General features: G+C 37.0%; 1 protein-coding gene across 3 annotated transcripts in view; it reads right to left on the reverse strand.

Moving 5' to 3' along the window:
- Positions 1–21,164, reverse strand: part of LOC124228249 (cytochrome P450 7A1) — a 54,290-nt gene that overhangs the window by 9,520 nt on the left and 23,606 nt on the right. The window lies entirely within an intron of this gene.

Below are 21,164 nucleotides of genomic sequence, written 5' to 3' on the forward strand. Positions count from 1 at the left end.
AGTGACAGCTAGTATTACAAGTTTAGTGTGTTTATACAAAGAACAAATAAACCTTTTCAGGATGAACGTATCAAATAAAGATGTAAAATATAATAATTTAAAGAAAAATAAGCATAAATTATCATCAAGCTAATGGTTTGATCTTGTTACCTTTTGAAGAAGAAATCAATTTAAATGATTTATGAGAGATACAGTGGTCAAGTTCAGAGGAAAGAGAAGTGGGTGAAAAGCTTCTGCTGCTTCATGTTTCAGTGCTTTTACTAAATCATAGATATTTTACTATATATAGTAACATTACTTACCTAACATCCGAAAGGAAGAAATATCCCACACATAAATGCATATTCCAATTAAACAGTTTATTTTAACATCAAAAGTTTATCAATCATTTTTCTAACTGAAAATGTTTATTAATTTTTCTAATTGTTAAAGTAATACAATTTCATTTCAAATAATTTAAGACTAACTGAAACATATCTTGGTAGAAAGTGAAATTAAATTCATAATTTACCTCCCATACTACTCCCCACTCAGAGCTAACAACTGCTGTTTGGTATATATCCTTCCAAACTTTATTTCTATGCACACATATATATTAATTGAGCACCTGTTCTGTGCCAAGAACTCTTCAAAGGTCTTCTGGTTACAGGCGTTAACGAGCTGGACAGATTCCCTATCTAATGGAGACTCTATTTCAGTAGAGAGACAGATAAGAAAATATGTGTTATGAATAAAATAAAACAGGTGTAGAGAGCTCTGGGGGAATGAGAGCAACTTTAGAAGTGATGATCAGGGAAGGGCTCTCTGAGGAGGTGACATTTGAGATCTGATCGACAAGAAGGGATTAGCCAAGTGAAAGTCAGGAAGAGAATTCCAGGAAGAGAGAGCACCAAATGTAAAGGTCCTGAGTCAAGGATGAACTTGGTTTATCTAAGAACCAGAGAGAAGGTAAGAGAAATCGGAGCAGAGTGAGTGAGGGGAAACTTAGTTAAGACAGGAAGACAAAAAGGTAAGTTCATATATAGAGATGCTTTAGAGCAGGGAGAGAGAGATTTTGGAAGGCAACAGGTCAAAATACTATCTTCAGCTATGGAGATTGCCATGTGTTGTTAAACTGACAATTCAGCTTAAGAGTCTGGAGCTGGGGGGAAAAGCCAAGGTTGGGAATAGAAACCTCAAGTCAAAAGCCAAAAGACTTTATAAGATCACCTAGGAAATCATTTTTGTTGATAGTGCCTTGGAGTGGATTCTGACTTTTTGCAACCCTGTGTACAGCAGGGTGAAACCCTGCTCGGTTTTTTGTGCCATCCTCTCACCCTCTGGTATTATGTCAGACAATGGTACACAGCTATTCATAGGGTTTTCATGGCCACTTTTTTTGGAAGTGGGTGGCCAGGTCCTTCTTGCTAGTCTGTCTTAGTCTGGAAGCTCCACTGAAACGTATCCACCAGTGACCCTGCTGGTATTCAAAGTACTGCTGGCATAGCTTTCAACCTCACCACAAAATGCAGCCACCACAGTATGACAACCAACAGATGAGTGGTGTGTTTCCTGGAAATGATCCTGGGCTGTGTCAGTGAGAGCACCAAATCAACCACTAGACCACCAGGGCTGGCCAGGGAGACAATAAAGCCTGAGAAAAGAAAAGAATCCAACACAAGGCCACAGAGCATTCCATTTATTGAGGTCAGTCAGACAGCGGGAGGGCCAGGAGATGGATAAGGAAGAACTAGGAAGAAAACCAAGAGAATATGGTGTCACAGGAAGCAAGAGGAGAATGCATTTGAAGAAAGATGACTGATTAACTATATCATACACTACTTTGAGGTCAAGTAAGATTTTGTCAACAAAGAAATGACCACTGGAATTGACAACATGGAGATAGTTGGTGAGTCACAAATAAACACACACACAAAGATGGGGTTGTCGACACAGAATAACCAATAACCATTCTATAGATAAGAGAAATGAGGTGAGTTTTGTTATGAGCCAGAGTGAGGATTATAACCTGGGAAAGGCCTTAGAAAGTGTTCTGGAGAAGCATGGTTTTCAGTACAGTCTTATATCTTTTTAGGACAAAGAACATACATTAAATATGCCCAGGATACATTTTCATCAAAGTTTCAGAGAGGCATTCAGTTGCAAATTAGCAGGTCAACATGATCCTGATTTTGGGGTATTGCAAACTAATCTGGGTATTACAAACAGGGCATTATCTATAGAGCATAGGCGGGGAGTATGCATTCCTGTCTTAAGAGAGCGCATTCTTTGCTTTAGTGGATAAGCAGAGGTAAAACGTATGTTGATAGGCCATAAGTCAGGCTTTTTAGCTCAAGCTGAGTCAGTTTTGAACCCGAATAGCTACCCCAGATACCTCAATATGTGAAAATCTCTTGTCAGGATTATATTAAAGACTTTTTTACAGATACATATAGTATTTCAAAACTGAATGTCATATTGTGGACATTTCTCATGACAATACATATATATGTATTTTATATACATATAGGTATATATCTCTTTATTTTTATTGTGTGTATAGTCTTCTATTGACTAAATGTACTATAATTTAGTTAACTGATTGGTTTATTTCCAGTTTTTGGCTATGGAACCCATAGGTGTATTTCATGATTTTTTGCCTTCTTAAATAGGGACCACAAATCTTTTTATTTCTTTTGCATGACTTATGATCATAATTATTAATATCAATCATTGTATGGCAGGACATAGATTTCTCAATTTGTTTAGGTTTTTTTAGGGCTGGGTGCACATTAAACATATTTAGACTGACGTGCTTGTTTCTTCGAATTACTATTTCTGTCTTCTATATGACTCATTAAAAGCCAAACCTTTACATGGCCTGTCATAGCAGGATACCACAGTTAGGGAAAACACCAATCTAATATCCAAACAATTTAACCCTTTAGAGTCACCTCTCAAACAAACAAACAAATAAAAAAAAACCCAAACACATAAAGGAAAGCATACATGGGACCCCTAACTATCTCTGCAACTTCCTGTGAATCTATAATGATGTCAAAATTAAAATATTTTCAGAATGACAAAGGGGAAATACATTCACAATCCCAGGAAAACTTCCTTTAGTCTTGTCTTCTCCACCCCCTCTCAGAGCACCAGCTACTCCTTTCAAACACAGCCTGGCGAGCATTTCTCTGGACGTCCCTTCCCCTGATCTGTTCTCTTTTCTCCTCACTTACTAACCCTCTTCTATACAACGAAAGCCCAGGAAACACACACATCGGTGTTCTTTAGTGGGCCGAGAGGAACAGCAGAGGCTTGATTCTTCATATTCATATTTTTTCTTGTTACACATGGTTTATGAGCTCCTTCTGAGGATGCCGATTCTTGCTGCTGTCCCATGTCCACAAATGGCAGCTCTCACCCCGCTAACAGGCTGCTTCTAATCTGGTGGGTGGGAATTCAGATGCTTGTTACAGTTGCCAAAACTATTAATAGGCTGCAAGGAAGTATCTAGAAGATTTCCTGATGAGGTAAGTGCATACATTTTCGTGCATGGATTTTATGACATCTCAATGTGTTTAGCATGGTGCTCAGAATGTCAGGCACTAAAGAAATGCTAGCTGAGTTGGAAAGTCCTTTGCTTGCTTTTGAACGCTCTGCTATTTTTCCAATTGTAAAGTTTTACCCCCACACCCACTGAGCACACACTCCATGTGTCAGACACTGCAACAACACTGGGGACCCAGCGGTGAACAAGTAGGCGTGAGCCCTGCCCCTGTGGGGTTTCCACTGCAGCAGGGTAAGAGAAAGTGCCCTGATGCAGACAGGAGTAGCTTTAGTTGCCAGAAGGCCTCGCATGATAAACTGAGCCTATCTAAACCCTCCAACCCCTCCGGAGCCTGTCAATTTCCTCTCTCCTAGTAGAGAGTAGTGCAGAGTACACGCTTACTGATGTGTAGAGGAAGAACTTCTGGGCCTCAGAGGACATAGGGCCCAAGTCCAAGTCCAATACCCCATCCCCAGAGGTGTATACAAAACAAGGAAACTCAAACTAGAGGAACAGGAAGCAAAAAGAACAACTAAAACTATCAGCTTATGTAAACTGATAGGTGGTTTCTACTAAGACATGCAGTAAACGTAGTTTCCGTAGAACTCATACATCAGTATGATTGCTTTAAATAAAATAAACTGTGAATATGGTCAAACAATTGAATCTAACCGGTTTTTTCCTGAATTTACAAGTCAAACCCATTCTCTATGGTGAATCATAGTTGCCTCAATTAATGCAATGCTTGCATTTTCCAGGAGCATCAAAGACTCCCATGAATCAAGATGGTACATCAGGTTCCTAATTCAGGGCAAGTCAGTGGGAGACCAAAGAGGAATGGGCTGGTGAGGGCTTATTATGATTAATTCGGGGTTCTCATAATAAGCTCTTAGGAAATATGTCTATTCACATTTGAGCCATGTCTTCAATTATTTTTAGGGAAAAAAAACTCAGTTATGTTACAGCAGATGCAGAATATCTGACTCTCAAATATAGTTTTGAATCTTAAACACATGGTGTGGAGGTTGTAAATGCTCGGTATATCTAAATGTGTCCATTGAACAATTTCATAGGAGTAGAGAATAAGAAGGCATTTATAAGTTTTATTTCAGAGAACTATAATTTTTCATTAGTTTTGATGTTTTCATTTTTTAAAAGCTTTTGACATTTATTTTCCTACTTGAATGAAATAACCAACTCAGGCAGGTATTTTAGCTGTTTTAAAGATGAGGAAATAGAGGCGTGAAGGTTTAGTGGCTAATATCACATAGCTTGAAACAGTTCAAATGGTCAATGGATTGGAAGCTGGAATTAAATCTAAGTTTGCATCTTGGCTCTGCCACCACATATATACCTTTAAACAAGATGCTGTCCTCTCCATGTCTTTGTTTTCTTATCTGTAAAATGGGAATGATTATAGTGCATGACTCATAACATAGATGTTGAGGTGAAATGAGACAATGTGTGTAAATGTTTAGCCTAGGGTTTGGCACATTCTATGCTCAAAAATGTTTGTTGTAATTATTAAGTGGTAAATCCAGGGTACAACCCCAGATTTTTCTGAATTGAAGCTCAGCATTCCTCCTTTACAGCTCAGAACTTCACAAGTTCAGTGAAAACAAAGGGCACCTGATTACAGATGTGGGAAAGAGCACTGTGAGATGGACACTGGCCTCCATTTACAGATGACAATGCTGTGAAGCGCTGGCTCCAAGCCCCAGTGCAGTCCCTGTGATGCTATGCTGTATCACAGGGGGATCTCTTTTCACCCAAGTTAAAGGAAGTCCTGAGGATCTAGAATCAAAGAAGGCTAAGCGGCTGCTTTGTTTTTATGGTAAATCTCAACCTAATCTAAAGCATCTGGAGCTTAATCCAGGCAGCTCAACTGGACAGTGAAAAGAAGCAAGAGTAGTGTTTCGTTGAAATCATTGGGCCCAACCAACCCCACCAGGAGGTTAAGAGAGCTCAGGAAGAGAAGAAAGGAGCTAGCAGCCAGGGCAGAGAAAGACAGCTGAGCCTTTTTCCACCTCTCACGTATTATGAGTAGTGCTGCTATGAAAACTTATGTTCAAGTTTTTTGTGTGAATATATGTTTTAAATTTCCTTGGTATATAGCTAAGAGTGGATTTACTGGGTCATATGGTAAATCAATGATTAACTTTTTGAAGTACTGCCAAACTGGTTTCCAAACTGGCTGCACCATTTTACATTCCCACCAGCAATATACAAAGGTTTCAATTTCTCCATATACTTGTTAACACTTATTATTGTCTGTCTGTTTTGATTATAGCCATCCAAGTGGGTGTGAAGTAATATCTCATTATAGTTTTGATTTGCATTTCCCTTATAACTAATGACATTGAGCATCTTTTTCTGTGATTAATAGCCTTTTGTAAATCTTCTTTGTAAAATATCTATTCAAATCCTTTGCTCGTTTTTTAACTGGGTTATTTCCTTTTTTATAGCTCAGTTGTAAGAGTTCTCTCCATATTCTGGATACTATCCCCTTATCAGGTATGATTTTCAAATATTTCCTCCCATTTCCTAGGTTGTCTTTTCACTTTCTTGATAATGTCTTTAGATGACAAAAGTGTTTATTTTTGATGAAGTCCAATTTATCTATTTTTTATTGGTAACTTATACTTTTGGTGTTATAGCTAAGAAACATTGCCTAATCCAAGGTCATGAAGACATAACACTGATGTTTTCTCCTAAAGGTTTTATAGTTTTAGCTCTTATATTTAGGTCTTTGATCTATTTTGTGCTAATTTTTGTTTACGGTATGAGGTTAGAGGTCCAACTTTACTCTTTTGCATGTGAATATCCAGATGACTCAGCACCATTTGTGGAAAAGAACCTTCGTTCCCATTGAAAACTCTTGGCACACTTGTTGAAAACCAATTGACCCTATCTGTAAAAGGTTATTTCTGGACTCTCAATTCTATATTCTGTTGATCTATATGTCTATCCTTATTGCCAGCACTACAAAGTGTTGGTAACTGTAGGCTTGTAGTTAGTTTTGAAATCAGGAAGTGTGAGTACTCCCACTTTGTTATTTTTCAAGATTGTTTTGGATATTTTGGATCTCTTACATTTCCATATGATTTTTAGAAGCTTGTAAATTTCTGCAAAGAGAAAGGGAAAGCTGGGATTTCGACAGAGATTTCATTACTCTGAAGATCAATTTGGAGAGAACTGTCATTTTTAACAACATTATTCTGATCCATGAACATAGGATGTCTTTCCATTTATTTAAGTCTTTTTAATTTCTCTCAGTGATGTTTTGTAGTTTGCAGTATACAAGTCTTGCACTTTTTTTTGTTAAATTTATTCCTAGGTCATTTTATTTTTATTGATGCTATTGTACAGGGAACTGTTTTCTTAATTTTATTTACAGATTATTCATTGCTAATGTTTAGAAATAAACTGATTTTTTGGATGTTTATTTTTCATTCTATAACTTTGTTGAACTTATTTATTAGCTCTAAGAGGTTTTTTTAATGGATTCTTTAGGGTTTTCAATATACAAGTTCATATCTTCTGAAAATAGAGGTAGTTTCCTTTCAAATATATATGTTTTTATTTCTTTTTCTTGCCCAACTGCCCTGGATATAACTTCCAGTACAATGTTGAAGAGAAGTGGCAAGAGCAGATATGCATGTCTTGTTCCTGATCTTAGAGGAAAAGCTTTTAGTCTTTCATCATTAAGTATGATGTTAGCTGTGGGTTTTTCATAGATACCCTTTATCATGTTGAGGTAGTGCCTTTCTGTTTCTAGTTTTTTCAGTGTTTTTATCATGAGAGAGTGTTGGACTTCTGTTAAATACTTTTTCTGCACTATTGAGATAATCATGTGGGGTGTTTTCCTTATTGTATTAATATGTTGTATTTCATTGATTGATTTCTGTATGTTGAACCATCCTTGCATTCCTGGGATAAATCACACTTGGTAATGGGGTATAATGCTTTTTATATGTTGCTATATTCAGTTTGCTTGTATTTTGCTGAGTGTTTTTGCATCTATATTCATAAAGAATATTGGTTTGTAGTTTATTTTACTTGTAATATTTTATCTGATTTTGGTATCAGATAAAACTGGGTCCAAAGAATAAGTTGGGAAGTGATCCTTCGTCTTCTAGTTTTTGGAGAATTTGCAAAGAATTTGTGTTATTCCTTCTTTAAATGTTTGGTAAAACTCACCAGTGAAGCTATCTGGTTCTGTGCTTTTCTTTGTAGGAATTTTTAAAAATTTCAACTTCAATATTTCCTGTTATAGATATATTCAGAATTTTTTGTTTCTTGTTGAGTCAGTTTTGATAGTTTGTTTCTTTTGGGAATGTGTCCCTTTCATCTAGGTTATGTAATTTGTTTGTACACAATTGTTCTTAGCATTCCCTTATTTATTTTTTCCTTTTTATTTCAGTAATGTTGGTAGTTATGTACCCTCTTTTACTCTTCATTTTAGTAATTTGAGTCTTTTCTCTCTGTCTCTCTCTGTTTTTGATAAGTATAGCTAATGGTGTGTCAATTTTACTGACCTTTTCGAAGAACTAACTTTTAATTTTGTTAATTGTATCTATTATTTTCCTATTCTCAATTTCATTTATTTCTACTGTGATTTTACTTTCCTTCCTGCTGCTTGCTTTGAGTTTATCTTGCTCTTATTCTTCTAGGTTCTTAATGTGGAGGATTAGGTTATTAATTTGAGATATTTATCTTTTTTTTTAATACAGCCAGTTATAAGTTTTCCTCTAAGCACTACTTTTACTGCATTAATTTTTGGTATGTTGTGCTTTTTATTTCATTCATATCAAAGTATTTTCTACTTTCCTTCATGTTTTCTTCTTTGATCCATTGGTTATTTAGGAGTGTGTTATTTAATTTCCACATATTTGTGAATTTCCCAAATTTCTGTTATTGAATTCTAATTTGATTCCATCATGATTAAAGAACGTACATTGTATGATTCCAGTCTTTTAAATTTATTACCACTTGTTTTATGTTATAACATATACAGAGGATGTTCCATGTGTACTTGAGAAGATTTTGTATTCTGCTATCATCGTGTGGAGTGTTCTATATGTGTATATTAAGTCTAGTTTGCTTATAATATTGTTCAAGTCTTCTAGTTCCCTGTTGGTCTCCTATCTAGTTGTTCTATCTATTATTGAAAGTTAGGTATTAAAGCCTCTAACTATTATTGTTGAATGGCCTATTTCTCCCTTAAATTCTGTAAATTTTGATTTATGTATTTGGGATTCTGTTCTTAGGTGTATACATATTTATGATTATTATAATTTCTTGATGGATTGACCCTTTTATCATTCTAGAATGTCTCTAGCAATAATTTTGCCTTACATTTACTTGATTTTTCTCCTATTAATGTGCATTTTTAGAAAATATTAACTATATTCCAACCATAGCACAAACCAGAAGGTAATATGAAAATAAGTTAAATTTTCGTTGTTTTAGAGTTCATTTATTATGTTTTTCCTTAATGTGCAAATACATTTGTGCTAGAAATCTAGTTCAGTCATGTTTAAAGTCAATGCTCATATCGCCCTCTAGTGGACAACCATGTATACTGACATTTCCCCTGTAGTTAAATGGAAGGAAGCAACCATAATTCTCACTGATAGAACCATGAACCCGAATCCTAGAAAGCACTGTATAACCCAACTCATAGAAACAGGGCTCAGCTCCCACCCTACATTTTGGAGACAGGAAAACCTGGGCCTGGGGAAGTCTCCATATTGTTGTAAGCCAAGGCCCTGGTATCTACAATACAAGACAGCAAGACCATTGGGGGGCAGGACCCTGGAAAAGCTCCCAAACCAGAGATACCAGAATTAGCCCACATGACTTTTTGTGTTTTCATACCACATGACTGAACACGGGAAACCCAGCAGTGGGTCAGATTGCCACTCACAGCTGCTGCTTGACTCATACTGACCGTATGATTGTTTTGCCAGGCTGTGGTGCTGGATCTATATGTAATGTTTTCCCCCCTCTGATTGCCTTCAAAATTTTTCCTTTAACTTTGGTTCTCAGCATTTTGACAGTGATACTTTTAGAGGGTTTTTTCCCCATGAATCTGCAGCTTACATTCTTTCAGTGACTTTGGAAAATTCTGGGCCTTCATCTCTTCAAATATTCTTCTACCTCACTTTCCTCCTCTTCTGGGACTCCAATTATGTTAGTTTGTTATTATCCAACAGTTGTTTGGGTATTTTTTTCTCTTTGTGTTTCAGTTTGTATGATTCCTATTGATTTTTTTTCAAATCCACTGATTCCTTCTTCTGTAGTTTCCAGACTACTAGTAAGGTAATTGAAGAAATTCTTCATCTCTGATCTCATGTTTACATTTCTAGCATTTCCCCTTGACTGTTTTATAGTTTTGATCTTTCTAATGAAATTACCCATTTGTTAATGTCTATTGTCCATTTATTCCACTAGATCTTTTAACATTTTAATCACAGTTATTTTAAATTCCCTGTCTGTCCATTCTAACATCTTGGTCATCTCTGAGTCTGGACTTATTGAATGCTTTATTTCTTGAAGACGGATTGATTTTTCTTACTTTTTGTAGAATCTATCTATGATGAGATTTAAACTCTCAAATTTAAGTCTATGTTAAATTTAAATTTTCATTTAAATTTAAAATCTATGTGAGCTAGCAGGAAATAAAAACTACCATGAGAAAAGAGAGACTCCGTACTGGGGACTCTGGTTCAACAGGAAGGCTTAGATGATTCTGATCACGAGCTGAGTCTGGTTGAATATATGACTGAGGTGGAAAAGGCTTTTGAAACCAGGCCCCTAGACAAAGCAGCCAGGCTTTGGAAAAAATAATGAAGTGTGTGAGTATAAAAAAACTTTACAAGCCACAAAATAAAATATCAAATCTAAGACACCCTGCAGCCTCCACAGAGATTCAACAAGTAGCGATATCGCAAGAGGGATACATCTGGCTGTATGGAACTAGGTTTTGTTTGTTTTTTAATAACAGATTTCATTTTTTAGGACAGGTTTAGGTTTACCAAAATATTGAACAGAAAGTACAGACAATTTGCATATACCCCACAGTTCCCCTATTATTAACATCTTGCATTGACATGGTATATTTGTTACGATTGATGAACCAATATTGATACATTGTTGTTAACTAAAGTCCCTAGTTTACAAGCGACCCAGCCTTTGTGTTGTACAGTTCTATGGGTTTTGATGAACCATAATATCATATATCTACCATTGTAGAATCATATGGAATAGTTTCACTGTCCTGGAAATCCCCTATGCTTCTGCTCCACCTGTTCACTACTCCCTCCCTAACAAATGCCTGGCAACCACTGACCTTTTTTACTGCCTTTATAGTTTTGCCTTTTCCAGAATGTCACAGAGTTGGAATCATACAGTATGTAGCCTTTTAAGATTGGCTTCTTTCACTTACAATATGCATTTAAGGTTCCTGCACATCTTTACATGGCTCATTTCTTTTTATTGCTGTATGATATTCCATTATATGGATGTTGTGATGGTAAATTTTATCTGCCAACTTGACTGCGTCATGTGGTGCCAGATACTTGGTTGAACGTTATTCTGGGTGTGTCTGTGCAGGTGTTTCTGGATGAGATTAACATTTGAATCAACAGACTGAGTAAAGCAGATGGTCTTCCCCAACATGGGCAGGCCTCACCCAATCCACTTAATGCCAGAACAAAACAGAAGGCTGAGAAAGAGAGGATTGCTGTCTTTGCCTGAGGGTCTTCAAACTGGGACATCTTCTCTTGTCTTAGGACTCAGACTAGTACTTACATCATAAGTTCTCCTGGTTCTCAGGCCTTTGGAATGCAGATCTTGAGACTTTTCAGTCTCCATAATTGAATGAGTCAACTCTTAATAAAAAATCTCTTTACATATATAAAAATATCTCTATATACATATAAAGCAGATATTTATTTGGAAAATTAAATATATGTGTATATTCATATGTGTGTGTGTGTGTGTGTGTGTATGTACACATACATATGTGCATGACAGGTGCCATATGAGTGGAGCCATATTAAAATAGAGCCAGAACAGCCATTACAGAGGAATTGCATTGCACGTCTTGTTTTCTTTATCTTCCAAACTGGACCAAACTGACAACATTCCAAGAAGTCAGTAAGGACAAGAATATCCTATTTGTAAGGACTGATGAAATTGGACATTACTGATGACTGAATCGCTAATCAATCAGTGAAGTATAAATCTAGCTTTTTGACTGATGATTGAATCTCAGGCCAATCAATGAAGTACAAACCCAGCCTTATCCCATCTAGCACCATTGAGCTCTTCTCTAATACCACTCACCTCATTCTCCCTTTTTCCCATAAAAACCCTAAGCCCCACTCCTATAATCACAACACATTCGGGGCTTCTACCTGAATCCATGTCTCTTGAATCGCAATTCTAATTGCCCAAATACATATCTGCTGTTTGAATTGTAGCGAATTTTTCCTCAGTTGACATTTGTTGGTATAGTTGGCAGGATCCAGAGCAAGTGATGCCGGGCCCCCAGCACCGCCACAGACACGTGAAAGGTACCTCCAAGAGACCCTTGTTGTCTGACATTTTCCGCGGGCGTCAGAATTCCAGCAATAAGTTTTCCTGATTCCAATCCTCCTATTTTCAATAGTAGGTTCAGACCAGATTTTATTTGGGCAGATTAACCAGTTCTGTCCTCACTCCTTTCGAGGGGACAATTCCATCCTCACCTTAACAGGCAGAGGATTTGGGTATAAGGGCATTTCCTAGTGAGTCTTACTTTCACTTTATTCAAAGGCTATATTCTCTTACAGTTTGAAATTCAGCTGTTCTTGATAACCTCTTAATTTCTCCTGTTACTCAAATGAGGGTCTTCTTACTCTGAAGATGAGACATTGCTCCTTCCAACCCTTTTTGGGCTGTTTCTAGGTGACTAGAAACCTATTGGAAGTGTCAGGACTCTGTCCATGATGTGCAGCTGTCAAAGGGCCTCCCAGCAGAAGAACATACCTTGTTCCCGGGTCAGAAGGAACTTCATAATCTCACATGGAAGGTACACATGAAGGATTGGCCATCCTAGTCCCTTGAGCAACCTCACACCACTTGGTGCTCAGGAATCTCTGAGACACTTAAAAGAGAGACCAACAGCCCATTGGTGATGCTTGGGAAGTGGTCCTCGCAAGCAGCACATACCTGACCAGAACATAGACCCTCCAGCCTTGGTCATCCTAGAACAGCCCTCTCTAAATTATGGGGAACAACTGTTTTAGGACAACCATAAATGATCAACCTCCCTTGGGAACTCCAGCTGGTTTTATATTTAAGAACTACGGTCCTTCCTCTTGTAAATTTTTGTCCTAGCAGACTGATAATACCAAAGATGATTTAAAATTACAGTGGTCACTTCAGGCCTGTTTTGAGCTTCCAAAACTTGTCCTTTTGTGCACTAGATTTGAGAACCATGGAACAGACAGATTAAATGCAATCTTTAATTTCTAAAGAGTCAAGCGCACCACCTTCTGGCACACCTGCTTAAAAACTGTGGTCTCAGAAGCTGTAAACATTTACAAAAAAACTCCAGCGAGATCTTACTAAGCTTGTTTTGTATCTTGAAAGCTTGCCTTGGTAACCGTAGGGCTGGGAGCCAAAATAGGGTCGGACAGAAATGTGAGTTGCACTCCATTTGTGGCCAGATAAGGCTGGGCAGAAATGTGAGTTAAACTCCATTTGCAGCAAGGGGTCTAACAAACTGCCAGCCTCAGGGGAATTACATTGGCCATTAGAAGGAATATTCAATTAGATAAAATCATTTAGGAAGTGCACTTAAAAGCAAAGGTTTCAAAATTCCAAAATAGCCTTATTGAAAGTTTCATTGCAAAAAGGATAAAAAAAATCAACATATAAAATACCTAAATGAAAAGACTATACAAAAGTCTAGTAAGCTAGTGGCTTTACTGACACCCCCATATCTACATCTGAAGGAGGGCCCCATGTGGGACCCTCCCACAGTTAACAAGACTCTGAGAGATTTTCTGGCAAATTGCTATGTTATTCCCTTAAACAGTCAAGGGGAAACTAAAATTAAAAATTAATGGAGTTGTTTAATACTGCCAGGAATACTTACTGTTTGTCTTGGCTGAAAGCTGACAAGATATTTAACAGGATTTAATAACTTATGATGAGGAATTTGGCTAAAACGGAAGCTGATATTTGGGGCCTGATTGGAAATTTTATTTTTTTAGGCCTTCTTCCCTAAGTTAAAATAAAACTGTGTACCCAGAGGAAAAGAAGCAAATTAGAGCTGATGTAGTTTGACTGGTTGATGAACTTATGATGTCATTTAAGTTGCAACCCAATCTCTGAGGAACTGAGAGCAACTGTCCTTATCTTATCAATCTTTGTGAAACAAGAAATCTGAGGCAGCTCAGATTTCACTCATTCCTTTTGAGCATCCCCAAAACCTCGCCTATTTATCTCAAAAAGCTTGTAACCTCTCTGGGAACTGTTATCCAGACCATCACCAATTCCTAAGATTGAAGGAAAAAAGAGGCAAACAGCTATGGAAGCTCCCTTGCCCAAAATCTAGCATCTTAAGTGTCTTCTCCCCAAATATTAATAGAAAAAAGCTTTAGCTATCTAAGCAGGTAAGCTTAAGTTATTCATCTGCCAGAAACGAAATTTGGATCAAACTATTCTTTCATAACTAGTGAGCTTTGTATTACTGTACCTGACACATGGCAGTAATTTTAACACACTAGCAGTGGAGTCTTTATGTATGTGTCTATATATATGTATGTTATACATATGTGAAATTTTTCTAACTCCAGATGGTATAATTTCTAAAAGAACTGTATTTAATTGGCTTAAAGTAAGCACTTATACAAATTATTTCTAAATATAATAGAAATTAACTCAAATAAATTTCAAGATCACATGATCTAGGAAAATATTTTATATTAAAGCTAACTTAAGTTTGTTGTCTTTAGAGTTATAAGCTTTAAATATAAAACTTTTGTTCTGGGGCTTGCCCAGTGGTGCAGTGGTTAAGTCTGCACATTCCACTTTGGTGGCCCAGGGTTCGCCGGTTCAGATCCTGGATGTGGACCTACGCACCGCTTATCAAGCCATGCTGTGGCAGGCATCACCCACATAAAATAGAGGAAGATGGGCACGGATATTAGCTCAGGGCCAATCTTCCTCAGCAAAAAGAGGAGGATTGATGGCAGATGTTAGCTCAGGGCTAATCTTCCTCAAAAAAAAATTAATTAAAAAAAAACTTTTTTTGGGCTGGCCCAGTGGCATGGCACTTAAGTTTGCACATTCTGCTTCAGCAGCCCAGGATTTGCTGGTTTGGATCCCAGGTGCAGACATGGCACCGGTTGGCAAGCCATGCTGTGGCAGGCATCCTACATATAAAGTAGAGGAAGATGGGCACGGACGTTAGCTCAGGGCCAGTCTTCCTCAGAAAAAAGAGGAGTATTGGTGGCAGATGTTAGCTCAGGGCTAATCTTCCTCAAAAACACAAAAACCAAAAAACTTTTGTTCTATCTAGGTTTTCCAAAAGTCAAACAAATTCATATTATCTCTGTTAAAAAATTCAGCAGCCAAAAAAAACATTGATGGCTTATTTTGTCTAAAAATGTCTCATGAAATTTTCATGAATCATCTAATTATGAATGCTAAGAACAAATTATATAGATGTTAGTGAAATAAGAATTTTTAGGTGCAAAGATTACATTTTATAGTATGTGTACTTAAAAATAACTTCAAAACTTTTGGCAACTTCAAACCTTAGAGTTTTGCTAAGTTAAATGATAGAAATATTGAATATTTAAATCACTTTCAAATAAGATAAAATATTAGACATTAATTACTAAATATAGGTTCATCTACCTTTGGCTCTTTACTACAGAGAAACAAAATTTGGTTTATTAATAAACATGTTCTGTGCCACACTGAGAAATTTTCTATGAGAAAGCACGTTTTTAGACAGTGTTTGTAAGTCTGCCAATCCACAGAATGCTAACATAAAAGAATAAGTGAAACATCTCTGTGTACAAGGAAAGTAAGATGTATGTTTTCAGTAAAGAAAGTATAAGGAATGGAGATATATTTGTTTGTTTTGTTAAGAAAGTAAATTTGGGGGCTAGCTCTGTGGCCTAGTGGTTAAGTGTGGTGCACTTCACTTCAGCAGCCCGGGTTTGGTTCCTGGGCGTGGACATACACCACTTGTTAGCGGCCATGCTGTGCTGGCAAACCCACATACAAAATAGAGGAAGATTGGCATGGATGTTAGCTCAGGGCGAATCTTCCTCAAGTAAAAAGAGGAAGACTGACAACAGCTGTTAGCTCAGGGCAAACCTTCCTCAGCAAAAATAAATAAATAAATAAATAAATAAACAAACAAATAAATAAATATATTTGTTCCAAAGTAAAATTAGTTATGGGAAAGGGGCAAGTACTTTTTTTGTCCTAAGGAGAAGCTAGGAAGGAGGGATGGCATGGGACAACTTCTGAACGGGAAAAAGAAAGTTATAGAAGGTTTGTGGAAGAGGAACCCTGAGAAAACAGTTTTGTGTGTGGTCAAGTTGGCTCAGATTGAAATGAATCTAATTAAGTGAGTTTTAATATCAAAAGTAAGCTGGTGCAAAATTAGAATTTGGTTTTCTCTCTCTCTTAAAAAGATAGTTTTCTTGGACTTTTAGTCTTCTGTTGATAAAGAGGTTATGAAATATTTTTCTTTACTTTTGAATGTCTACATATAAAAGGCAGAAATTTTATGTTTTGTCAAAATAATTTCCTATGTTCAAAAAGCTAAGCCCTCTCTATTAAGAGAGCTAAGGCTTCTTTTTTTAAATGCTTGACTCTCAGTGTTTGCCTTTAACATTTTCTTTTGTCACTTTGGTTAAATGGATAACTAAGCATTGTTTCACAGTGATCTATGATCCTATTTGACCAAGTGTTTAAAATCTTTTGATTTTTTCTTACAAACTTCCCCAAATTCAAATCTTAAATAAAGTCTTTTAACCTGAAAGTAACTTTGAGAATTTCCAGCAGACCCCTGGGACTTCCCAAAGAATTTGTTCTCTCTTCCCATAAAAGGGGAGATTTTAAACTAATTAGGTTTATTTGGTATGGGAAGTATTGTTAAATAAATGATGGTAAACTTTCTTAGGTTATATTGTGTGGATGAATGTTATTAAAATAAGTGTTCTAAAACTCATATAAAATTCCTAAAATTATTTTTTTTTTAAGATTGGCACATGAGCTAACATCTGTTGCCAATTTTTTTTTATTTTTTCCCTCTTCTTTTTCTCCCCAAAACCCCCTAGTACATAGTTGTATATTCTAGTTGCAGGTCCTTCTAGTTTGCTATGTGGGACACACCCTCAGCGTGTCCTGATGAGCGGTGCTAGGTCCATGCCCATGATGTGAACTGGGAAACCCTGGGCCAATGAAGCGGAACATGTAACCTTAACCACTTGGCCACTGGGCTGGCCCCTAAAATTCTGATATGTCCTGGTATAATATCATATTTCCAGTCACTATCTTAAAATGTTATATGCCACAGAAATAACCAAATTTCCTTGTCAATTGCATAGTAATCAGATCTTTAACCATGACATTTTAAGTCTTTTGCCATTTACAGACAGTTATTATTTTACTCTGATACTTTTGCAAATATGTTTCATCTTCAAAGTTTCATGCACAGCAAGGACTGATATTTACTCTAGAATACAAGTGTCTGATAAACTTTCAGATTATAAAACTGAACTGGGTAAGAAATTACAAAACTCTAATGGAGAAACTGATGACTTCATAAAACTACTAACAAAAGATCAAGAACAAATATTAAGTACATGGGACTACATGAACCGAGAAGGATGTTCTAATGTTTTGTTTTCCCAGATTTAAAGAAATCTTTTCTCTTAAGCTTTCAACAATTTGGTAAGATATAACTTCACAAACAAAGATGAAACATTTATTTTATCTCTCTACCTGATCCTCCAGAATTCACAAAACTTCAGCAAGTATTCTTATTTTCATTTATATAAATCATCAGGCCAAGTTTTTAATGAAAACAAATTAGTTTTACTGTGATTATCTTTGGTAAAAAAAAATGAGGGTAATTGTGGAGAGAAAAATTATGTTGCACCTTTGTAGATACTGGATTTTAGTCCTGTTAATTGTCTTTGAGATTTTATTATATATCTATAGACTGGACTCCCCTGGCCGAAGGTATTGCTTTTGGTCTCACCAATTGTCCGCAGTATCCTCTTTGGGAAACAGGAACTGACTTCATATGGACAGATCAGTGTCTGTTGGTACAAAACCTTCTGCTGATCCCTTGTTGTCTTATGCTAATGTGACCAGCTACTGTAAGTCTCTAATGCCTTATGCTTAAGTCTATCATCAACAGGTTAAAGAATCTTCCTGGATTCCAATTTAAAGGATCTTGTTGGTCACAGTCTAGAGCTTGGTGACTAGGTATTCTAGAACCATCATCAGAAGAAAACAGCCCTCGAGCCCCATTGGAAAGGACCTTACCAAGTGCTCCAACACTGCTGCAGAACTAGAAGGCATTGAACCTTGGAGAGACATCTCACAACCAAAAAACGTTCCACCTGACATCTGGTCCTGTACAAACGCTGGGACTTCCAAATCAAACTGACTATGAGAAGAAGCTGCCAACATCTGAGGCAGACAGCTTTCCCAAGGTGGCTGGAACAGGCATGGTATACCTTTTACTCACTGTTGCTTCTTACCTTACTTTCTCTTTCTTGGACAGACAATATTCTTATTTGCATCTCCCAATATGTTACAAATAGGGGAAATCTTTCTGACTATTGAGTTTATCATCAGAAGCCCCATTCAGTACATGAATCTAGCGAATCCTTTGGTACATTTAACTACCAATCTCTCCACCATTCCTCCCCTAATTCATTGCACTAAGTGTCTAGAACTTCTTGCCTAACCAATTAAATCAACAGAGATTTAAGAGGTAACATTTGTAACTGCTGTAAATACCTCTTGCTTTCCTTAGGTAAACACCTCTGGAAAGGTAGAGACAGAACTTGACAGAATGTGGGCACAAGCCGAATGGTTAAATGCTGTGCCCACTGACATCCTATTGTTCTTTGATCTCTTTAGCTGGCTGCCCTCAGGCATTGCCTCCTGGATCAGATCTATTTTCCAATTTGAACTTAGCATTGTTTGTTATTATAGGAATTCTCATTGTTGTAAAACTTTGTCTCCTCTGCATAGGTCAATGTTATAAAAACACCACCTGGGTAATGGTCGTTCAGAGCTTTGAAATGATTATTAAGGCTTATGAAACTTCACATGAGAAACTTCAAAAAACCACAGAAGATGTTTACCCTTAAAATAACTTGATGGTAGAGACTTCCACTGCTCTAGTACTCTTGTTGCTCAGATGTGGCCTAAAGGTTCCTAAGGAAACCACTTTCCCTCCTACATGGGACATGACATACTGGGAATAAGCCTTCCTGGTGACAAGGGACTAATGATGCTGTGATGGCTGATCAGCAATGCTTTCCAATAGTTGATCAGCAATGCTTTCCAGTGTTTGATCAATGATGTTTTCAGAGAAAGATCTTGATCAAAAGGGAAAAATGTGAAAGATGACATGGAGCCTTATTAAAATAGAGCCAGATCAGCCGTTTCAGAGGAATTGCCTTGTACATCTTACTCTCTTTATCTTCCAAACTAGAGCAAACTACTGACAGTCCAAGAAGTCAGTAAGGACAAGAATAGTCTCTTTGCAAGGACTGATAAAACTGGACTTTGCTGATGACCGAATTCCTAACCAATCAATGAAGCGTAAATCTAGCCTTTTGCCTGATGATCGAATCTCAAGCCAATCAATGAAGTGAAACCTAGCCTTATCTCATCTAGCAGCAGTGAACTCTTTAATACAACTCCCCTCATCCTTCCCTTTTCCCAAAAAACCTGAAGCCCCTCTCCTGTAATCGGAACATGTTTTGCATTTCTACCTGGATCTGTGTCTCCCAAATTGCAATTCTAATTACCCAAATAAATGTCTGCTGTTTGAATTATAGTGAATTTTTCCTTAGTCAACAATATATATCTTATTGGTTCTGTTTCTCCAAGAATCCTGACCACTACAGATGTACTACAGTTTGTTTATTCATTCACTTATTGAAGGATATCTTGGTTTCTTCCAATTTCGGGTAAAAAATTTATGAATAAAGTTGCTATAAACATTTGTATACAGGTTTTTTTGTGGACAACTTTTCAACTCATTTGGGAAAATATCTAGGAACACAATTATTGGATTGTATGGTAGACTATATTTAGCTTTGTAATAAATTGACAACTGGTTTTTCAAAGTGGCCATATCATTTTGCTTTCCCACCAGCAACGAATGAGAGTTCCTGTGGCTCCACATCCCTGTCAGCATTTCGTGTCGTCAGTTGGAACCAGTTTTTTTTTTTTTTTTAAAGATTTTATTTTTTTCCTTTTTCTCCCCAAAGCCCCCCAGTACATAGTTGTGTAGTCTTCGTTGTGGGTCCTTCTAGTTGTGGCATGTGGGATGCTGCCTCAGCGTGGTTTGATGAGCAGTGCCATGTCCGTGCCCAGGATTCGAACCAACGAAACACTGGGCCGCCTGCAGCGGAGCGTGCAAACTTAACCACTTGGCCACGGGGCCAGCCCCTGGAACCAGTTTTTAATACTGCCATTATATGTGGCAACAATATTTTAAAACTAGAATCCACTGGCAAACAGATGGGATTTTGTAACTGTCTCTCTTTATGGTATTTGGGAACAAGCCTGACCCCTTTGGATTAAGTGGACACTTCTTATATCTTGTTGATGAGAAGAGCTTACAAGAGGGTACTGGATGTCCTTCTAATTTAGATGGTTGGGTACTTAAGCAATTAATTGGAGACATAAAAGTGATATTGGTATAATTTTACCCAAACTAGTGAAGGGAGTAATGTGTCATAAAACATTGGCACTTATTTGGAAAGATATTTTATATAAAGTACTTAAATGTCTATCCTTTAAGAATCTAACCAACACCTGAAGGTTTAGTCAGCTGACTGCCAAGTGAAACCATGCGCGTCTTTCTTTTGCCTTCTAGCCCTCCACTTCCCACCCCTCCTTTACCAGTCTGAGACAGAAAGAAGTGAGTATAAATGTCTTATAATAATTCCAATCCTTAGCTGCTTATAATTATTTATAAATACTGACCCACAGTAGACTTTGGCTTTTTAGCTCAAGGTTTTAAGAGAATTTTAAGCTGGGATTTAAAACTCTCCCTTTTCCCATTTATTCCAAAACATAAGAGGAGAAAATACCTTAGCAATCTTCATTACTTTCAGATAGGTGAATATAAATAACATTTCCAACAAATTGAGTAAATTAATGATGATCTTTAAATTTCAAGTCAAGAATAGTCAATTTTGGGTAATGGGAAAATGGGTATGCAATCTTTCTTCTTTTTTTCCTACACTTCTACATATAATCTGAGTTTCTCCAGGCCACACTTGCCTAGGAGTTCAGGAGACAAAGACCAATAATAAAACAGTGTTCTCCTGGTTCATATTCCACCCTGTGAATTATG

Source organism: Equus quagga, chromosome 16 (assembly GCF_021613505.1).
Source record: "Equus quagga isolate Etosha38 chromosome 16, UCLA_HA_Equagga_1.0, whole genome shotgun sequence".
NCBI classification, from domain to species: domain Eukaryota; kingdom Metazoa; phylum Chordata; class Mammalia; order Perissodactyla; family Equidae; genus Equus; species Equus quagga.